Genomic DNA, 20,977 nt, shown 5'->3' on the forward strand with positions numbered 1-20,977 from the left:
CTCTCTCTCTTACCTGCTGACCTGTGCAGCTTGAGGTGAGCCACTAACATTAGTTCATCATCTCTTTTTAATGCATGCAATTAATGCATAACACCTTCATTTAAATGAAAACTATTTAGATCATTAACTTCTTTAGCTAATTAACTGCTTCAGCTTCAGTAATTTATATGGCACATCTATTTGGTACGTGACTGGTGTTTGCAATGCTAACAATTTGATCTTCTGTTGTCACCGCATGATGAAGAACTTGAGGTTTATCAGTATTTGCCAAAGATTGAATGCCGAGCACTTAAGTTTAGTACAGTTCCCAATATGTTTCTGCTAATATTAAAAACAGTGCAACTTTTATTTAATCAACAACAATAGCCAAACTTACCTCTCGCTGCCCAGTGTGTCTTGCATTAATTCTGGTTGTTTTCAGATATTATTAGACAGAAAATAGATTATTAAATGCAACCATAATACATCATATGATACATATTTAGGACATTTGTCCTCGGGCCTGAGGTCAGTTGTCTTAGGAACAATCCAGCCTTTTCTCTTTCACCTTGGTAACCAAGGTGATGTGTCACACCTCACATGACCTTTGCTTCAAGGTTATGCATTGAAGCCCAAGACATGGGTCAGTCAGTAGACTTCTAATCACTGTCACCATAGTTACCACACACCTGCATCCCAATTAACTTTATAACTACCTTTCGTCTTTGTAAAGACTTTTGTGTTGTCAACTGCATTTCGCATATATCCCCGTCCCTTGCATCCACTTGGCTCGCTCACCTGTTTTGTCTATTTGCCATTTCTGGATTTCGCTCAATCTCAAGATTATCCCCACACTCTCCTTTGCCTGATCCTTTCAGGCAGGAGGAAGGAAGAGAACATGCATCCACATTTCCCCACTTTTTAGTATGCAACAAAAACACATGAAAGATTTAGCACCAGGAACTGTTAACCAAGATACTGAACATCTGCGGCAATCCATCATACTTCATACACCATACATCATCCTATATGCATTGCAACATTAGATGTCAAAGTCTTAAGAGGAAGAGCAATTACAGAGGCAACTTATCTTATTAGCCTTATGAGTGGTTCTCCTACCCACATCATGGACTCATCAGCCTGATGTTTTCTTTGGATGACTCATCGTGATCCACATGGAGATGAGGTGAGTGAAACACCGAATTATGTGTGATTGGATTCTGTTTATTGAAATAAACATTAAAAGTTCAGAGCTGTCTGAAGAGCAGAATTAGCACACATAATTTATATCATCAGCTCATTAGTACAGGCTCAAACTCCTGAACTAAGGCCCTGTTTACACCTGGTGTTTTGGTTGATTGGATCACAAGTGGACGATGCTAAACAACAGGTGTAAAAAGGGGTCTAAATCATTTTGAGCTTGTCCACATTCGACCACTTCCAAAGGTAGTCGTAAAAGCATTCAACCAGATTTCTCTTGTGAACACTCATGTGGTCGAATGTGTTCGAAAAGCCATAAAAGACCATTTACTCTCCGCCTACTGACCTAACGCGTCAACAACGAGTTTGTATCGCGCAATTCTGAGAAGAAAAAGTCAAAATTGTGAGTTTATTTCAGGCAATTCTGAGAAAAAAGTCAAGATTGTGAGATGAAAAGTTGCAATTACCTTTTTTTATTTTTTTATTAAGTGGTGGAAACAATCTTCCATAGTTTTCACTGTACTTTTTGATCAAATGAATGCAGCCTTGGTGAGAGACTTCTTTCAAAAACATTTTAAAAATCTTACCGACCTCAAACTTTTGAACGGTAGTGTGGTTTAAATAATTTACCAAGTTCTGTTTTTTACAGGATCCTTGGAGGATTCACTGTAGTTTTTGATCAATGTACACATTTCACATCTGAAGATGCGTATCATCCAAAAGCTGTTTGAAATCAACTTCAATATCACCTTCAACTATCACCAACCAAAGTCTCCTGGACCACTACTAAACCACAATGTTTCTGAAGTTAATATTGTAGCACATCACAGCATGCTTTTATTTGTAATTTACTTGGTTGGTATAATTCTCTGAGGTGCCAGCAGTCAATAACCCAATGCTATCTCACAACCAATTCGTATGAATTCGTACGAATGACCTACCCCTGACCCCGCCCCTAAACCTAACCATCACGTGGGTTTAGACGTAAAATTCGTATTGCCGTGAGATCGAATTGCCGTGAGATTGGGTTGAATAACCACAAAAACAAAAAAATAAGACACTGCACTATGATAATTAAGGTTACAATTACCCACTGTACAGCCATAACAATTGGAGTTAATTTCTGAGTGCGCACACACACATTCAATGCTGTATTACAGTGTAGCATACAAAGAAATTTATACCTGCAGTGCAACAAAGTGTAACGTTTCTGAAAAGGTTTATTTACACATAATGTATGAAATTTATTTTAATATACTGGTTTTCTTTCATAAGCACAATGGCACCATGATTGTATGAGCTGAGAAAATGGGCAGAACATTTTTATTCACAGACCATGTTTGACAAGTTTAATACTTCTTGCTCAAACTCTTTCATGAATTAACAGCTTTATTTTTTTCAGCATGCACTACCGAAATTGCAAAACTAATACAATTCAGCCTACAAAAAGTGTTTACATAAGTATAAGCGGGTTCATATAATTGCAGTCTGGCTGATAATGTCTTAATAATTTGTGCAGTTGATCTTACACTGACTTAGATGTTTGAAACTTTAGCAAGGACTTGAGTATGAAATGGCAAATAAGCTGGATTCAGAAGAGAAGGAGCGAGTGAGTGTGTGTGTGTGTGTGTGTGTGTGTGTGAGAGAGAGAGAGAGAGAGAGAGAGAGAGAGGGGGGGGGGGGGGGGTACAGCATACAGTGATGGATCAGCAATTTTCCAAGTTGTTCCTCATATATTAGGAGACTCGTAGGCTTATTGCTCTTGGTTTAAACATGTCAACATCAAACAGCTACACAGTGTAATGCTTTGAATTTATAACAACATTTCAAAGTAACAGCTACTCGCTTTCAGATTACAACCTGAGGTGGCCTGGTTGCTGGATTATTTTCCTTTCTGTACCATAAGAAACATTTACAAATCAGACCTATACAGCAATAAGTGTATAATTGAGTGATAAATGAGTGTATAATTATTTCTTATATTCCTAATATTAGAATAGCCAATGTCTAAAAACAAAATGGCCTTAATTGTTTACTAATTTGAACAGTTAACATGGTGCCAGTTTGTTTGTATTTGGAGGTAAACTTTGGAAAAAAATGTATTGAAACCTGATATTCTTAAAGAAGCATAATGAAGTGCAGCCTTAGCCTGGCTAACTTCAGACCTCTTCTCATTGAGACGTGGTCTGGGAACCACGTTCATTTTCTCGTATTTGAGGCGTGGTTTACGAATGCCCAGAGCCGTTTATTGGGCGCTACGAATGTCTATCAAATGCGCCTGTACGTAGCTCATAGCCAATCGTTTCAATTATACCAGATGATGTACACTCACCTAAAGGATTATTAGGAACACCATACTAATACTGTGTTTGACCCCCTTTCGCCTTCAGAACTGCCTTAATTCTATGTGGCATTGATTCAACAAGGTGCTGAAAGCATTCTTTAGAAATGTTGGCCCATATTGATAGGATAGCATCTTGCAGTTGATGGAGATTTGTGGGATGCACATCCAGGGCACGAAGCTCCCGTTCCACCACATCCCAAAGATGCTCTATTGGGTTGAGATCTGGTGACTGTGGGGGCCATTTTAGTACAGTGAACTCATTGTCATGTTCAAGAAACCAATTTGAAATGATTCGAGCTTTGTGACATGGTGCATTATCCTGCTGGAAGTAGCCATCAGAAGATGGGTACATGGTGGTCATAAAGGGATGGACATGGTCAGAAACAATGCTCAGGTAGGCCGTGGCATTTAAACGATGCCCAGTTGGCACTAAGGGGCCTAAAGTGTGCCAAGAAAACATCCCCCACACCATTACACCACCACCACCAGCCTGCACAGTGGTAACAAGGCATGATGGATCCATGTTCTCATTCTGTTTATGCCAAATTCTGACTCTACCATCTGAATGTCTCAACAGAAATCGAGACTCATCAGACCAGGCAACATTTTTCCAGTCTTCAACTGTCCAATTTTGGTGAGCTCGTGCAAATTGTAGCCTCTTTAATCCTATTTGTAGTGGAGATGAGTGGTACCCGGTGGGGTCTTCAGCTGTTGTAGCCCATCTGCCTCAAGGTTGTGCATGTTGTGGCTTCACAAATGCTTTGCTGCATACCTCGGTTGTAACGAGTGGTTATTTCAGTCAAAGTTGCTCTTCTATCAGCTTGAATCAGTCGGCCCATTCTCCTCTGACCTCTAGCATCAACAAGGCATTTTCGCCCACAGGACTGCCGCATACTGGATGTTTTTCCCTTTTCACACCATTCTTTGTAAACCCTAGAAATGGTTGTGCGTGAAAATCCCAGTAACTGAGCAGATTGTGAAATACTCAGACCGGCCCGTCTGGCACCAACAACCATGCCACGCTCAAAATTGCTTAAATCACCTTTCTTTCCCATTCTGACATTCAGTTTGGAGTTCAGGAGATTGTCTTGACCAGGACCACATCCCTAAATGCATTGAAGCAACTGCCATGTGATTGGTTGATTAGATAATTGCATTAATGAGAAATTGAACAGGTGTTCCTAATAATCCTTTAGGTGAGTGTATGTAGAGCGACAGAAATTGGACGAAGAAGAAGACGAAATAAACTTGCGTTCTAAACTACTTAGAACACTATCTAAGGCTGCATCGAAAGGTAACTTCGTGTCTGATGCCATGTTGGATCCATAGATATAAACAAACTGCAAACTGCGTCGTCATCGTCTTGCTGCTCCCTCCCCGTTCTGTGATTGGTTCCCTTTTTGAGGGGAAAATCTGGTCCATGGTGTCCAGGCTGCCTAGCAGCGTGAATAAAATCGCGCTGCGCGCAAGGCAGCATGGGGAAACCCAGGCTAGTGCAGCCTGACCTCCATAGATGAATCTCTTTCGAAAAGCTATCAGCAAAGTGTTTCAATTGATTTTCATGAGCTCATGAGAAGGAGAAAAAAACAACAACACTTTGTGATTAAGGAACTGGAGTGGCAACACAAAGGTAGCTGGTTCAGATCAAGACCAGCACCTATCCAACATAAACCAGCCTCAGATAGTAGACTAAGCTGCTAGTAGTAGTAAGCTGGTTCATCAACAGAATGGGCCAGACTTTAATATACAAGACAAAAGTCTAGCTAGGTGAGGCTCAGAAATGTGTAACAGCAAATTGTGAATGCCGTTCTCTACTCTGGGTGAAAGATCTATCTGCATCCCTCGGGACTGGTCTCCAAGACATGCAGTTCAATGGAGATGACAGCAAAGGTGAGACAGAGTGTGCTTTCAATAATGAACCCATAGCGTCACCTAATGAGAATCATTTACTCATTGCAGGTCAAGCAGAGGTCAGTTTCTATCCTCTACCAAAGACAAAGAATAGCTTATTACAAAAAGCAACAGAGGACAGGAAATATACATGGACACATGAAAGGATGGCATAAACTGTAGTTGCCACTTTCATAGTTGTGAAAGAGAGAGTAATGACAGCAAAAACTTCACTCAAACCTGATTAATTGACCTGTTTGTCATCTGATTGACCCAAAGAACTGCGAAAAGAACACAGTCTCTCATCTATGAGACGCCTTTCCACTGAGACACAACATATTAACTGCGCTGAAACTGATGAAGAGCTCTTACGGAGAAAGACTTGTTTGTAGAAAAGCTGGAGAGAGTGTGTGCGAGCAGGTGAGCTATTCTTGTAGAGGAAAATATCTGAAACAAAGAGAGCACTTGACAAACTTCCTGCCACGGGAAACCGCTTCATAGCCGGATCAAATGTTGTCATCAGCCCAGGCTCATTGGAAAAACGTGCCTGTAGTGACATTTACGCAAAATGATATTACGTTGATCTTGCACATTTTGCGACCCTTTCAAAGTGAAATGTCCAGTGAGTGGCGCTAAAAACGCGTTCAGTTTTTTAGTTTAGTAATGTTTTTTTTTATATATTGGTTGTTGTCTGTATTGTGACAGCTCGGAAATGAAATGTCCAGTGAGTGGCGCTAAAGGTTATAGCACTATTGAGTGTAAAAAACATACCACCTTCACTAAACCCTACTCTAAACCTAACCAATAGTGTTAAAGCACACATGAGATAAACTACATTTGCTGAAGCAACCGTGCCATTTTAGCTTTCTTAGATCGTGGCTCGTGTTTCATGGGCCTCATATCAGAGTGCTTATCAAGGACCAAGTGAGCTAACAAGCATGTTAACTATGTCAGACAATCAATACATATGAAACTGGTTAGGTAATACAAATGTCAAAATGTATTAGTTCACAAATCATGCACTATGGTTAAAGTGTGGTTTGATGTCATAACAGCCTTTATTAATCAATTATCTGCCTCTGTAATCATAATTTGTGTGAAAAGGAATAAAAGTTGCTGGGGTTTTACTGTCACTTGTCATTTCAGCAGGAAACTGCAGTGAATTGAATGTATATGTGTGTTTTTGGAGTTTTGCAAAAATTATGGTTATCATATTACATATAAAAAAAAAGTTATATAAATAAAATAATCCTCTGCCAAAAAGCACATTAAAGATCTGAATAATGTAGGTTGAGTGTCTCAAACTTGTCTGTTAAATGCCTTTTAAAAAATTCAGGCTAGCACTTTTACACTGAAGCATCACTTTCAGGACCCACAGGAAAGATAAAACACAAATGAGTTTTAATATCTCAATTATTTCTCATAGTTAGAATAAGGTTATATGTCATCAAGATCATAAGGATACTTCTATGAAAATGTCTCAGTAATCTCACATGTATCTACTATGGATCTCAATGATGTCTCAAACTTTGCTCTGATCTGCCATGTATCGAGTACTCAACCAAGATCAGATTACCTGAGCTATGCTCTCGAAATTATATCATGGTCAACCGGCTGATAGCAGACGATATACATTTTTTGGTAACCCTTTAGAATAATGGTTCGTCATTAATAGGTAACTATGCAGGAAGTAATACAGGACAATTGAGTAGTACTATTAACACATCAGCTACCATTGACTAATATGGAAACAATATTAATTAATCAATAAGTAATAGCAAATTTAGGACTGAGATAGTCCCTAGGTAATCAGTAATTACTGAATGAGACAAACTCCATTAAGAGCTACTAACTAAGACAAATTATAAATAATTAACACTTAATTACTAATCACAACATTAACATGTCTGAGAGGTGAGAAATTGTCTTTTTTACTCTGAACATGGTCATAAAATGCATCACTAATTACTCAAGTGTTGCCTAGTAACTCAGTAGGAACTACTAGTCATCTGAATCATTATTTTAAAGTGAAAAACATAATAAAGCAAAACTGCATTAGTTAGATTTATGCTTGAAACAAGTAAAAACAATTTCCATGAGGTGAATAATACACTTACACTAGATTTATTGTCTAGAAACAGTCTAAATATCGGATGCAATTTTGCTTACGTATTTTTTTCCCCTCAAAACGCAATACTGAAAAACAAAGATATTGATTAAGAAAATACTTTATGCAGTGTAATATCTCTCTTATCAGCACTGGCCATGTTCATTCTCTATCATCCTCTATTTCCTAGTTTTTAGTGCTTTTAAGCACTAAAGTACAGTCAATGAAAACTTTTGTGCGTATGCACAATCTTTTATGATGAAATGTATGCAGTTTTGTGCATGAGGCCCTGGGTCTGAAGGCTATGAAGTCTGAAGGTTACAAATCTAACTAAAACATTTCAGCTTTAAAAGCATCATTAAAATAAGCCTGTGTACAAGAGCGGATAAGCAAAATGTCAGTTTCCATTTGCTGTGTATTTGTAATTGCACGTTTCTTTGAGATGTAACGTGAAAGCAATACTGGAACATTTACACACAAAATGATCAAAATATGAATCTCCTTATATCTTTTTATTGGTTATTTGCCCTCAATGAAATTGTAAATTCAGAGAAAGGAACGTGTACAGCACCCTTGTGGCTTGGCAAATTGTTTCTAACATTGGCTACTCACGTAATGCCAAATTACAAACTCACTGGAGCCAAATCCTCAGCTGTTATTCATACGACTGTGTCACCTGTTAGTCACTGTCTTCACTACATGTCCCATCATCCTCTCCGGCTCACACCTGCACTCACTTCAACATTACCAGCACCTGCCAGCGATCAGCATTACTCACCATGTTCAGCTGTTGTCACCTTGTCTTCCCATTTTCATCGGTGTATTTAAGTTACTCATTGTTCTCTGTTCACTGTCGGTTCTCGTCAACACTGTGTTGTAGTTTTGGTATGTTTCTGTTTATGTTAAATTCCTGTTGTCACTTCATCCTGTCTTCTGAGTCTGCTTCTATGTGCCTCACGCAGCCAAAAGCATGACAGACTGTGGTTTTGAGCCAGGATAGCCATATTTAAAGAACACCTTTATCACACCTCTTCAAGCACCACAGGACTGAAATCAATCGGTATGAGCTTTAGTCGAAGACCCCTCTCAGCAAACATAACAGCGGTCTCTTGTGGCATCACGTCAGCATCATGAATAACTGATATGTCAGGGTTGAATAATGCACATCCTTTGTCAACATCAATGTTCCCTGATGGACAACCACAAAATGACACCTCACACTGTTGTTCTAGTATCTTGCTCTATGTAGCATCCACCTACAGTATACTTACAGTGTGTATATGTATATATATATGCAATAAGTAATATGCAATAAGTAATGCAATTTTATATATACTTTATATGCTTAACCTAGGTTTATTGGAAAAACATTCCTGTGGCAACATTTCTGCAAAATTATATTACATTGTTATGTGATGCAAACATTTATTACTAATCATTAACAAATTAGTAACAAAATTAACCTTTGGCTGATATACTAATTTAAACTTCACAGTCTTCCAACAAAACAAATCTAAAATATTGATGACTCATCCTGCACTACACAAGCTTTTGTCCAATCAGATGCACGCTAGAATGAGAATGTCCCACCCCCTAATGCCACCTGCAACCAACTAGAATAGAGCAAATTCTAGTTTACAGATGTGATTTGTACTGGCTATTAAAAAAGGCACAATCTCTTGTGAGCTTCCGGTTTCAAAAGGAAATATGGGAAAGAAAAGTGCACTAGCCAAGGCATAAATATGGACCCTTACAATGTGTCTAGCAGCTTTAAAAAAATGTACACATCAAACATGTGGGAATGAAAAGAACAGTTTCAAAGAGCACGGGACCCTTTGAGGTGAGGTTTTTAGGGGGCATTAAAATGACATTTGTGTAATCTTGGCCAGGCACTTGATAGAAGCCTGAAATTGAGAGCGGCTTGCACGGAGGCGCAGAGGGACAGCTTTCAAAGACACATGGTGAACCAAGGGAATTAATGGCTCTCCATGCACGTATGGCTACAGTCAGAGATAAAATACTCACTGCCTCCTCATCTGGAAATGGTGCTTCATTATCAGCAGAGGGGAAACGGTCTCTTCAATGGACACACAATACACACTTCTGTAGTTTGCAAACCCTCACAGATTCCACTCAGCAATCTGAAGAGAGAAAAAGAGAGAAACGGGGAGTGTGAGAGAGATAGAAACAAACAGATGAAATGACTAAACATCCATGCTTGTTTGTATTTTTTCTTTTTTTTTTTTTTTCTCATGCACTGTCAGGGGAAAACACTGTTCACTGAAAGCAATTCCAGGCTAACATGGCAATATAATGTGGCAAAGATGTAATGAGTCCCGCTTCTAGTTCCAAAGAACAAAACCTTTCTCCCACATGCAAGATAATCAGCTGGAAAAAAAGCCCGAAAGAGACAGCAAAGAAGCTGGCATCAAGGTTTAATTGGCCATGTATATCTTCCAGATATCGGTTTTGGGAACATGTGATGGGTTAGAGCCGAGACCATGCAAGACGATCAAGAGAGAACCTCATGCTCACTGTTGACCCTCATTACACTGTTTGCATTGAAACCAAATTTTGAGGTTTACACTCATCGTTGGTTTAATACAATCCCTCTGTTTCGAGCCACATAAAAAAAAAGGCTCAACAATATGAGAAGTATACAATAGATGGTTCACAGATGAACAGATGATGACTGAAGAAAAAAGATGATGAGAAGAGAAAAAAAAATGTAGCCTTAACCCTACTATAATCTGCAGGGCATTTCTGGTACATTTTTGGAAATGAATATGCTATAAATACTACATCAAAGGGGAAGTATGTAAGATATGTTAAAATACATTCACTTAACCCAGTTTATTGTTCATTGACTACTATTAGTTCATATTACTAGTAATACGTTTCAAAGCATTTCTAAGGATATACTGATTTTTAGAAGGCAGCTGCCTAATTTTGAGATGGTAAACAGGAACATGGTTTGTGTAACATTAGCAACACACTATTAGCTGTTTGATAGCGTATAGTCAAGCAAAAGGCTAATCATATTAGTTACAGTTATGTGTCTGACTTTGTAAAGAGTTGTGTGGCGTTTACTACAGTAACTTGACGAAAGTTTAGCGAGTGATCTGCACTGATCGAATTTGCATATTCATGGATCCACGTATACTATATGAAGCAAGGGTGTAGAGTTACATTCAAGCTATTTTAAGGCATGAAGAATTGTTTTTCACACGTTATGTCATTTTGGTGATCAAAGATGAGTTTTAAGGGATACAATTATTGACTACAGGGGGACTTAAGGTCCATTGTACTCTAATCACAAATCTGTTCCTTTTTAACAGGAAATGGGGAAAATGGGAAGATTTGACACTAATATCACAGACAAGTGCAAAAGGCAAGAAGTTAAGCAAAACTTTTAACAGCAAGATTCTAAACTCAACTCATTGATTTGTGAATGCAGCTGGAGCCAGAATAATTAGAACACACAACTTCTCCATTGTTCCAAAAAGGCAACAGCAATCAGAGAATATAGGTCACCACAGACATTTTTGCTGCCACCAAGTTCACTCTAAATATGATTATAAACTCAAAACTCCAGGAAAACAATTAAGTATTCATGTGCTTGTGCGCGTGTTTGTGTAGAGGCTGGCTCTGCGTTGAGATGTCAGTGTGCGTCTCTGCACAAGGCTTTGCAGCAAATTGAGGAAACACTTGCGTCCCCTTGAGTGTTTGTAAGAGCCAGTATTTTGCATCATTAATGTTGTATTAAAATCTTATTCTTCTCGTTTTTCCTGATGATTTTTTTTTACCAAATTTGTCAAAATTTGGGGCTCACACTAAGTGACGTAGCATGAATGCGAGAGTGAGAAAGGGAATAAAATGACTTCTCTTCTGCCCTTCTTGTTTCTGACCTCTAAAATTTAGCCAGTTCCTTTTTCACTTTTCTCCATACAGAGTGTCCTTAACTTGCAGACTTTGATAAAGGACAAACTCCCTTTCTCATTTCTCTCTCGCTTCCGGATTCCACGGTTCACAAACCGCGCATATCTCCTGATGATTTCTAATCTTTTACAGCCTCAGCTTTAAATACAGCTACTGGTACTTCCCTAATTCTATTTAGCCGATCAGCGGATCCTTTTGGGTAATGAGAAACAATAAATAACATAGAACCATTTACCTAGTCTCAGTTTCATAAAGATGTTGACATTTATCTGTCCCATTGGTAAACAGCCTACTTGAAATATGGCTGTGCAATAAATGTACAGCAGACCTGTTCTATAAGTCATTGAGATGTGTATTTGTAATCATGTAAGTTATGATTACAGAGGGAAATATAACAACAAAAGTTTTGTATCTGTAGTTTAGTCTTGTTTTTCAGTGAAAATATGTAATATAATAAAGCAGACAAAAGCATAAAAATAATACATTTACTGTTCTGCTTTAGGAAGGACAATGATTTAGTGCTCCTCTTACATAAGAGAGAAAGAATTGAGAGAACAGGGAGGCCAAATAGTCTCCGTCAGACACCAAAAGCCAGTGTCCTTCTGACTTCTGAGTATTACCACTGTCCTTTCATCATTTACCCACAGCCAATGCAGAAATGACACAGGTGCCCATAATAATGTAGTATTCATGGATCTCAAGGTGGGTCGTACACCTGCTCTAGGACCGCTGCTGCCGGGGAGAAGCGATCAGTTCGGGTCACCTGCCGCAGCGGCTTTGTGTGCTAATGTGATCAATAGCTCTGCTCCGTTTCGACTCGCTTTCGTTTCACAGAGCAGCGAGGAACTAATGAGTAGCTGCAGGATTTTTAATTAGGGGTCAGCTAACCTATAGGGATTTCCCAGAAGGCTGAGCAGGGGGAAATGGGTGAAGTGCTGACTCTATTGCACAACACAATGAACCATGTTCATGTTCAATATTCAGTATTATGAGAATACACTATTTATAGTACATGGTGGGACTTGAACAACTAACTTTCAGTTAGATAAAAATGGGAACACAGCTGGCTGGCAGCAAGTCACAAGGATGTAATTCACACAGTATAATGTCTCGTCATTGGATTTCCAAGTAGAAACAGGAAGAGTTCAGGTCAAAACTCTAGCTAAAGATAAATGGCCCATCATACACTGTGCTGTATTGTTGGGGGTAACGCATTACAAGTAACACAAGTTACGTAATCAGTAACTTTTTAAGTAACTGGTAAAGTAACACATTACTTTAAAATTTACAACAATTTATCTGCATTACTTTTTCAATAAAGTAAATAAAAAGTAACTAAGTAACGACATTAGAAACTTTTTAGGGAGGAAAGTAACTTTCCCCAACACTGCCAGTAAGTACTGTATGCAGTTTTCTAGAAATGCAATAAAAAATCCCGCTTTTAACAACATACTAGGATTTCTTAGAGTACTTATGGTGTTGTGACATGCATACATTGATTTTAATATTACTGCAACTTTGCAATCAGCCAGCTAGTACCCTCTCTGACCTTGTCTCCCTGATTGATCATCCACTTTTTTGGAACAACCTAACTGAATTGGCTGGTTGCATCAAAGTATATGGTACAACAAGACATCACCTACATGCCAATGAATCATCTGGATGGCTTCTCAAAAAAGTTCGGTTGCATTCAACCTTCAAATGCACAAGGATATTAAAAAGTTTCCTAAAAGTTCTTTAGTCAATAAATAAATAAATCATTTAGATTTTTAATAAGAGAATTAGATTGGGGTTTAGGATAAAACTGTGATCAAGACAATGATACAAGATATACATCAAAATCCATAAAGACAGTTCATCAGTCACTAATCATAGAATCAAGCTGCTAGTTCATGCTACAGCAGCAGAAGATCAAACCTGGTGCCACTCCTGTCAGCTAAGAAAAGGAAACTGTGGCTACAATTCACAAGAGCTCACCAAAATTCGACGATAGAAGATTGGAGTCTCGATTTCTACTGGAACGGTCAGAAATTGGCATAAAAAACATGAAAGCTGCTGCTGGTGGTGTAATGGTGTGGGGGATATTTTCTTGGCACATTTTGGGTGGTTCTTCTCCTACAGGTCCTTCATTAGCATGTCCACAGGCTTGGGACCAAATTCACAGCCAACCATCATCCACATCACCTTGTATAAATATATACATAAAACATTATTATTATGCTAATGAAGAACCTGTAGGAGAAGAACCTTTCTGACATATGCAGCTCAAGTCATCTCCCATATCACCTCATGTATGACATTAAAGCAAATTCATATTTAATGTGGGCCAGACAATCTCCTTGACCCACACTGGGGCTGCTATAGGCCATCTTTTATTATAAAAGTGAATGGCTCTGGTTGAATTACATATCACATTGCACAGGCAATAGATGGGAACTAGAGAGTTGGGGTGATGACACCGGGGTTGGGAACTGTTATTGTTCATCCGGGATGTGATATTTGATTCAACCTGCCCGTGACCTTCTTAATCTTTCATCTTTCAGCAAAAAGGTGAACTTTGTGGTAAAAGACAAACCTGTGTGGAAATTATTCATCACTACATTATAGGAGATAAAGGAGTCAATTAGGTTTTTCTGGTACTAGAGATTCTTTCATTACAGGAAGAGATGGTAATCTCCGCATCTGTATAATTTGAGAAAATGCATTAGTCAACAAAGCTCAGTTTGGATCAGGTGCACATTATAAGCCAATCATGTAATTACATTGACATCAATTTTACAACAGTCTGTCACCATTGGTGAATACAATAAAAGAGCCATGAATTGAAATACACCTGTTGCAAAAATTGTCCTTGACTTAATCAGCTGAACAGTTTTGAAAGCCAGAAATAGCTCACTCCAAAATTAATTTAAAGACAAACATGCTGACCATCAGCAGAAAAGCAGTCAATTCACTATTTGACAAGCTGTTTTCACACAAAATCTTGAAACATATCCTCCATTGGTTTCTTATCATGCACACAGCCATTGAAAAGTTTGGGGCTGGTAAAAAAAAAAAAAAAAAAAGTCTCTTATGCTGACCAAGGCTGCATATATTTGATTAAAAAAATATAGTAATATTGTGAAAAATTACAATTTAAAATAACTTCTTCATATTAATACAGTTTTGAATTTTCAGCAACCATTAATCTGAAGTGTCAGATGACCCTTCAGAAATTACTCTAATATGCTGATTTCCTGCTCAAGAAACATTTCTTCTTTGTTGATGAATAGAAAGATAAAAAAAACAGCATTTATTTTCATGACAAATCTTTTGGAACATTGTGAATGTATTTACTGTTACTTTGAATCAATTTAATTTGCCCTTCCTGTATAAAAGTATTAATCCATAAAAAAAACCTACTGATCCCAATCTTTTGAACAGTAGTATGTATGTGTGAAGTGAAATTGATAAATGAATATGAATAAATGACTATGTGTGTAAAAAAGTGTATTAAACGTATATTATGACATGAACACAGATATTTTCTGACTACGTCAGACTTCCTACTTCCGCTCAATTTCATTTCGCTTCTGTACTCAGTCTGAGATAGCGTAATAGCTTTCCGTTTTCCTCTGGCCTGAAAACAGCCGGCCAATCAACGAACAGAGGGCGGGCTGAGAGCCGTGACGTAGACGCTGATTGTACCGTGGATGCGTAGATTTACTTCACGTAATCTGCAAAAGTCGTTCACAGCCATGTTCACTCCGGTATTTCGCTCGATGGTTTTGTTTCCACATCATACATGTGTTTACAGTGGAAGTTAAATGCGGCTGAGCATGCGCATAACACACGCCATAACCAAACGTTATGTGATTGGCTTACGGGTAACCAATGATTTTATACTTCAGACAAGCGCCCCCCCCACGAGAAAGAAAACGCTTTTCTATTATGCCCTTCCAGACTCTGTCTACGAAGCAAAGCGAAGTAGCAGAGTTTGGTATTACCAGGCTACTGTAAAGGGTTCAAGCATTTCCAAAACCAAAGGCCAAAGCATTTCACTGTAAATGAAATAAATTGTTAAAGGATAAAACAGAGGTACAGCGCACTGTTTATTCTGTTTCTCTCTGAAGACATGCATTATTGAAGTGTGAGGATACATTGGTAAATTGAAAAAGAAAAAGCTGTTTATGCTTATACAGCTGGGGAATGTGCACATTTTCAGAGCACATGTGAGCACACACTCAGATGCAGATTTCTGCTCCACTGGCTAAAGATCTTTCCGTGATGTAATATTATGAGTTTGAGAGAAGAAAGCACGTGAGGTACTTTGCATATATGAATGTGATGCATGAGTGTGTTTAGCCTGTGGACGCAGGTGTGTCCTGATTTAAATGTTCATGCTTGTGGATGGCAGTTCATCAGAGAAAATCGGTTTAATTTTTTCTCTTTCGGTGTGTGTGTGTGTGTTGTCTGGTTTATAGGTGTGAGTTATATACATTTCCCCTTGGGTTTTTAACCCATTTGCTGAGTGTTTCGATGTGCTTTAGAGAGAAACGCACTGCTCTTCCAAACCTGAGGAAAATGAATATTTAATGCACAACCAGTTTTATATTCCAAACTCCTCTCTCATTCTACCTTACACTTCACATTCAATTTCAGGTTTGCTGTCTCCTTCACACCCTTGCTGTCTCTTTTTCTCTCCCCGAGTTCTCATTAAACACCTCTTCATCGAACAGTGGACAGGAACAAGTCCAGACTGTCCTACACTGTCCCGTTCTGTGTCGATCTCACCTCTCACTCCATTTTCTCAGTCTGTGAATCTATTTATTTCCCGTATCTCTTTTGCTGTGCTCACTGAATTCCTAGAATCAGCCAAATCTCCATACAGTACAGCGCAAGACATAAACTACTGTATATCTCACTTCTTCACTGCTGGGTCAATCTACAGAACAGTGTCGCTCATATTGTGTCCCTCTATATCATTTTATATACAATGTATTACTAAAAAGTTGTGTGCCCAGGTCATCAAGATATAATGGTAAGCAAATGTATTGAAGGGTGTTACTACCATGGAATAAAACAATGGAAAAACGCAATTGCAAATTTTTATCTCACAATTCTGAGGAAAAAAGTCAGATTTACGAGTTATAAACCCAAAAATGTGAGATATGAACTTGCAATTGAGAAAAAAGTCAGAATCTTGCACTTCTGACGTTTTTTTTTTTTTTTTTTTTTAACAGAATAACGAGACATACACTCGTAATTATGAGAAAAAAATAAACTTGCGATTGCGAGGAAAGTGTAAGAATTGTGAGATTATTCTTTGGCGGAAACAAAGCTTCCATACAAATCTGACAAGGTGCAACAAGAGTAAGTAATATTAAGAAAAAAATTCCTACAAGACACATATGCAAAAAGTAACATTATGATAAAGAACGTTTTGTTTTTAAGTAGTATTATGGCCATGACGTAAACACACAATGGCAATTTCCCATCATATTCATTGTAGCAGCTCTGAAGACATCTCTGAACAGGCTCACCGCTGTGTCTGAATAAGACAGTGATGCAATTTCAATTGAAATCATTCAAGTGACAGTCAGATAAACAAAGCAAAGCAAAAATGTATCTTTAATTTGCTAAGCAAACAATTAAAATGACCCTGCAAGTACCAAAACAGAGGTGTAAGGCCAAAGTAACTCTTAAGAGTGCTTGTAAAGAAAGACAGAGAGATGGGGAGTCTTTAGGGAGATAGTTTGTTTAGCCTCAAACTCATAGATGGCCCAATTATGTTGCAATTTTAGGCCACTTTGCTGAAGTCTGTAGAGCTCAGTCCTGACAAAGAGGCCCATTAATATGTATTAACATTCCTACCAGAGCTACTTTGATCTCAGGCACACGTGAGAGCAGATTTTCAAAGAACGGCAATATTCAGGATCCATTCACATAACCCCTGTGTGCAAAAATGTGTTGATGTGAGATGATAATCATGACCATGTGCTCATACATCTCAAATATGCAGCACATTATGTGTGCATCCATTACAAAAGTTCCCCTTGTTAATAAAATGTTCACAAACACACCATAATTACACTATATGGCACAAAAGTACCCAACTCCACAACCATACGAGCATGTTAATAATTTATCTTCAAAACTTTTACTGGAATAACCAAACATGGTAATTAGAAGTGAGTGTCTACAAACATTTAGTCAAGTAGTGTATTACAGGAATTGGACAATATCATGTACACCCATGCCAGATATAGTGCAGATTAAGTTAGAATAATTAAATCATGCAATGAAGATGTTTTAAGCCTTGGTAAAACACCTTACAAATCGAGGTGCTCCACTTTCCCCCAATGGACTGCTATATAAGGCAAAAGTCTACATGGGCCTAATTCTTCAGGCCATTTTTTTTAAACGTATGCCGTTAGGGACCAAGGGAGGTGATAGGAAGGCATAGGAGTAAACCAGGATAATGAAAAGAGAGTGAATTTTATTAATCAAATATCAAAAATTGGGTCTGTGAATACGAAAAGAAAAAAGAAAAAGAATAAACTGAAGGAAAAAATATATATATTTACAAACGCTTTACTCTGCGCAGACTTTTTCTAAAAAAGAACTAAGTAAATTAGCTTTAAACAGCACAAACGCAACCTCAGCTTAACTCACTGACCCCCTTCCTCCCCAAAGGCTGAGAAGGTCTGGCTTAAATACTCTAAATTCCCACCAGAATAGTAACTGGACAAAACCAACTCTGTATCCAGATAGTGAGAGAAAATAAAAACATTAATCTCTTGATTACAGAAGAACTGGACATCTGTGATAACAGAAAATAACAAATACTGAATATGCAATCATTAAATAATCGTTTGAAATTTTTTCAATACATTTGTAAAATGAAAATAACACCTGAAAAAAAAAAAAGCATTTGGTACTTTCCATATATTTAAAAACATGACCCTAGAAGCGCCCACCCCATTGGGAAATCCACGATCTAACCCGGAAGTAAACACTAGTGTCAAAGCCATGGCATCTGACAAAGGAGATCATCTCCATTCATCAAACTTTCCAATAAACGGTATAGTAAAAAACAAACAAATGTGTAATGTCGTTATATCATGAAAACTAAAAACCGAATTGGCAAATAAAGCGTGCTGTGATATTCAATGATACAGTATGTGCACCTATCACCGAACATACGTCTTCATTCCCCGTTGATGCACTCTTACCAAAACACCATAACGAATGACAAAAACAATTAAACCTCCTGAAATATACACTGCTTTATCGTCTGGGTGTAGAAATAATAACCATAAAAGAAAATTGTACCTTGCGCTCATGTACTTATATCACACGGATCAGGTGACGATATAATAACTGCATCTCATCATCACACCATTTAATCAGTATTCTCCATATGAGAGAATAATAACAAATATATGTCTAATATTAGACACTGAAGTGTGCATGTACAAGTGTGACACTGCTAGTGATGTGATGTGACAAACTAACGCTCCCATTAGTTTGTCTACACTGCAAGCGCACAGTGTGGGGTCCAGTGGCGTACGCAACACACCCGCAGACTAACAAATATTTACTGATTTGTTCTCTGGTGCTAGCTGTATACTGTCTGTAGCCCATTTGATTTATAAATAACAGAAATAACACTGTACACTGTTTAATTCAACTGTTCAGGCCAGGTTGTACTGGTTATCTGCGTGCAGCGTTCTGCAACATTCCCATTAAAATCAATGAAGCTGTTGTGGTTGAGCCACATGCATTGCTAGCTGATAGAATACAGCCAGCCATTGCAAAACTGCTACAGGCTGGGCTCCTCAATGAATCTTTCTAACCTTGTCTTTTATTTCCTCACTTCCTACAAGCCAAGTCTACAATCTTCCTTGCTGTTTCAAGCTCAGACTCTTTGCAAACTTAAAACTGGGTATCACACATAAAAGTGTTTTTCCAATTGTTCTCCAAAAGATAAGCTGTATTTTTATTAATGCACGCTTATTTGTCAGAAACACATTTGTTGTCAAATCTATGCTACCTGCCAATCAAAATCCTGTCACATCCACGGAGGCCAAATTGCAGCACTTTCTTGCCCCAGCTGAAGCGTGTTCCATTTCCTGCTGCATTTTATTGTGGTTGATTGTGAAAAATGGTCTGACAGGTTGAACACACAAAAAATCTAAAGCAATCAAATTTTGAATTCAAAGAAACTGCCTTCAAAATGACCTCCCGTTGTGTTGCAATCATAAGCAGGCAATTTAAGCAACAAAGTAGCGATTTATTAATTTCACTTTTTCCACACTGAATACACCCAAGTTCCAGCAGCAAGCACATGGATAAAGATCAGTATTTTTTTCTTTTTCAAAAACCTAATTTTCACAAAGATAAACATATTTTTCTGCACCCAACCCAGTGGAAGATCAAATCTTGGACTTGAGACACCACAATTCAGGCATCACAAAGTCAGAAATGCACATCAGCAGAAAGATTGGAAATAAATGAATTCATTCATCACTGTTCTCCACTTCTCTGTGCAGAGAATGTGACAGACTGGAAGCTATTAATAATGGCAATTCATCAGCGTTAGCTTTTAAATATTTGCTAAGATGTCCCATCAAATGTTAGGTGCTAGACTCGTTTGTGGCCTGACCTTGTGTGGGTGCGGTGGATGGTTTTTTGATGAATTGATTGGGTGGGCATTAGTGACAGACTATCGGAAATGTGACACTTGTGCTCAAAGCAGTAGAAAGCTTTGGCTTACAACATTGAGAGGGGTTAATAGGTCACTGCAGAACAAGTGGAAAATCAGTGTCATAACAGTGCACTTCCTCTATCTGTATGCAACAGGAAATACGGTTTAGATTGAGAGCCATTATCAAAAGCCAGGTCTGAACATATGCAGCTGACCCTGCTGAAAAGACCTGAAAGTATGAATTACTGTAACACGATGGTCCACTCTAGTACATGCTAGTTTGATGCTAGTCTAGCTGGTGGACCACCATAACCCAGCTGTTTACCAGCAAAATAACTGGTCAACTAGCAATGTCTTTTAGTAAACTGGTTGACCAAGAACGTCTAATTGGTTAAAGGGATGGCTTAATCAAAACTGATAATACTCATCATTTACTGACCCATTTAACCTGTATAACTTTGGCCGTATAAAGTTATTTCTTCAGTTGAACACAAAATTAGATGATTGAATGACTATCCAGTCAATTTAGAACATGGGAAGTACATTTTGACTCACTTTAATGCTTAATAATAAAGCACCCAAGAGTATCAGCACAAGATACATGTGGCTCACTGATCATTTGCCAAGTGCTCCAAATGTTCTTGATGAAAAACAACACAACATTTAAGCAATGCCAATGTCTGGTTCTAACATGCCACCCCCGCTCATGTGCCTCTGACCAAGAGGGGTCCACATGACCTGAAGGCCTTCGTGGACCTATTTGAGAAGACAACCGAGGCATGTGAGTGGCCCACTGGCCAGTGCGTCTCATCCCATTGCTGCAGCGGGT

At 38.3% G+C, this 20,977-nt stretch overlaps 1 protein-coding gene across 2 annotated transcripts in view; it reads right to left on the minus strand.

Moving 5' to 3' along the window:
- dlgap3 (discs, large homolog-associated protein 3) overlaps window positions 1–20,977 on the minus strand; it is a 173,367-nt gene that overhangs the window by 59,881 nt on the left and 92,509 nt on the right. For both annotated transcript variants that reach the window (XM_079877813.1, XM_079877812.1), the window contains exon 2: window positions 9,546–9,661. The gene's annotated coding sequence lies outside the window, so the exon portion shown is untranslated. The remainder of the gene's footprint in view (window positions 1–9,545; window positions 9,662–20,977) is intronic.

This window comes from Squalius cephalus (assembly GCF_949319135.1).
Source record: "Squalius cephalus genome assembly, chromosome: 8".
NCBI lineage: Eukaryota > Metazoa > Chordata > Actinopteri > Cypriniformes > Leuciscidae > Squalius > Squalius cephalus.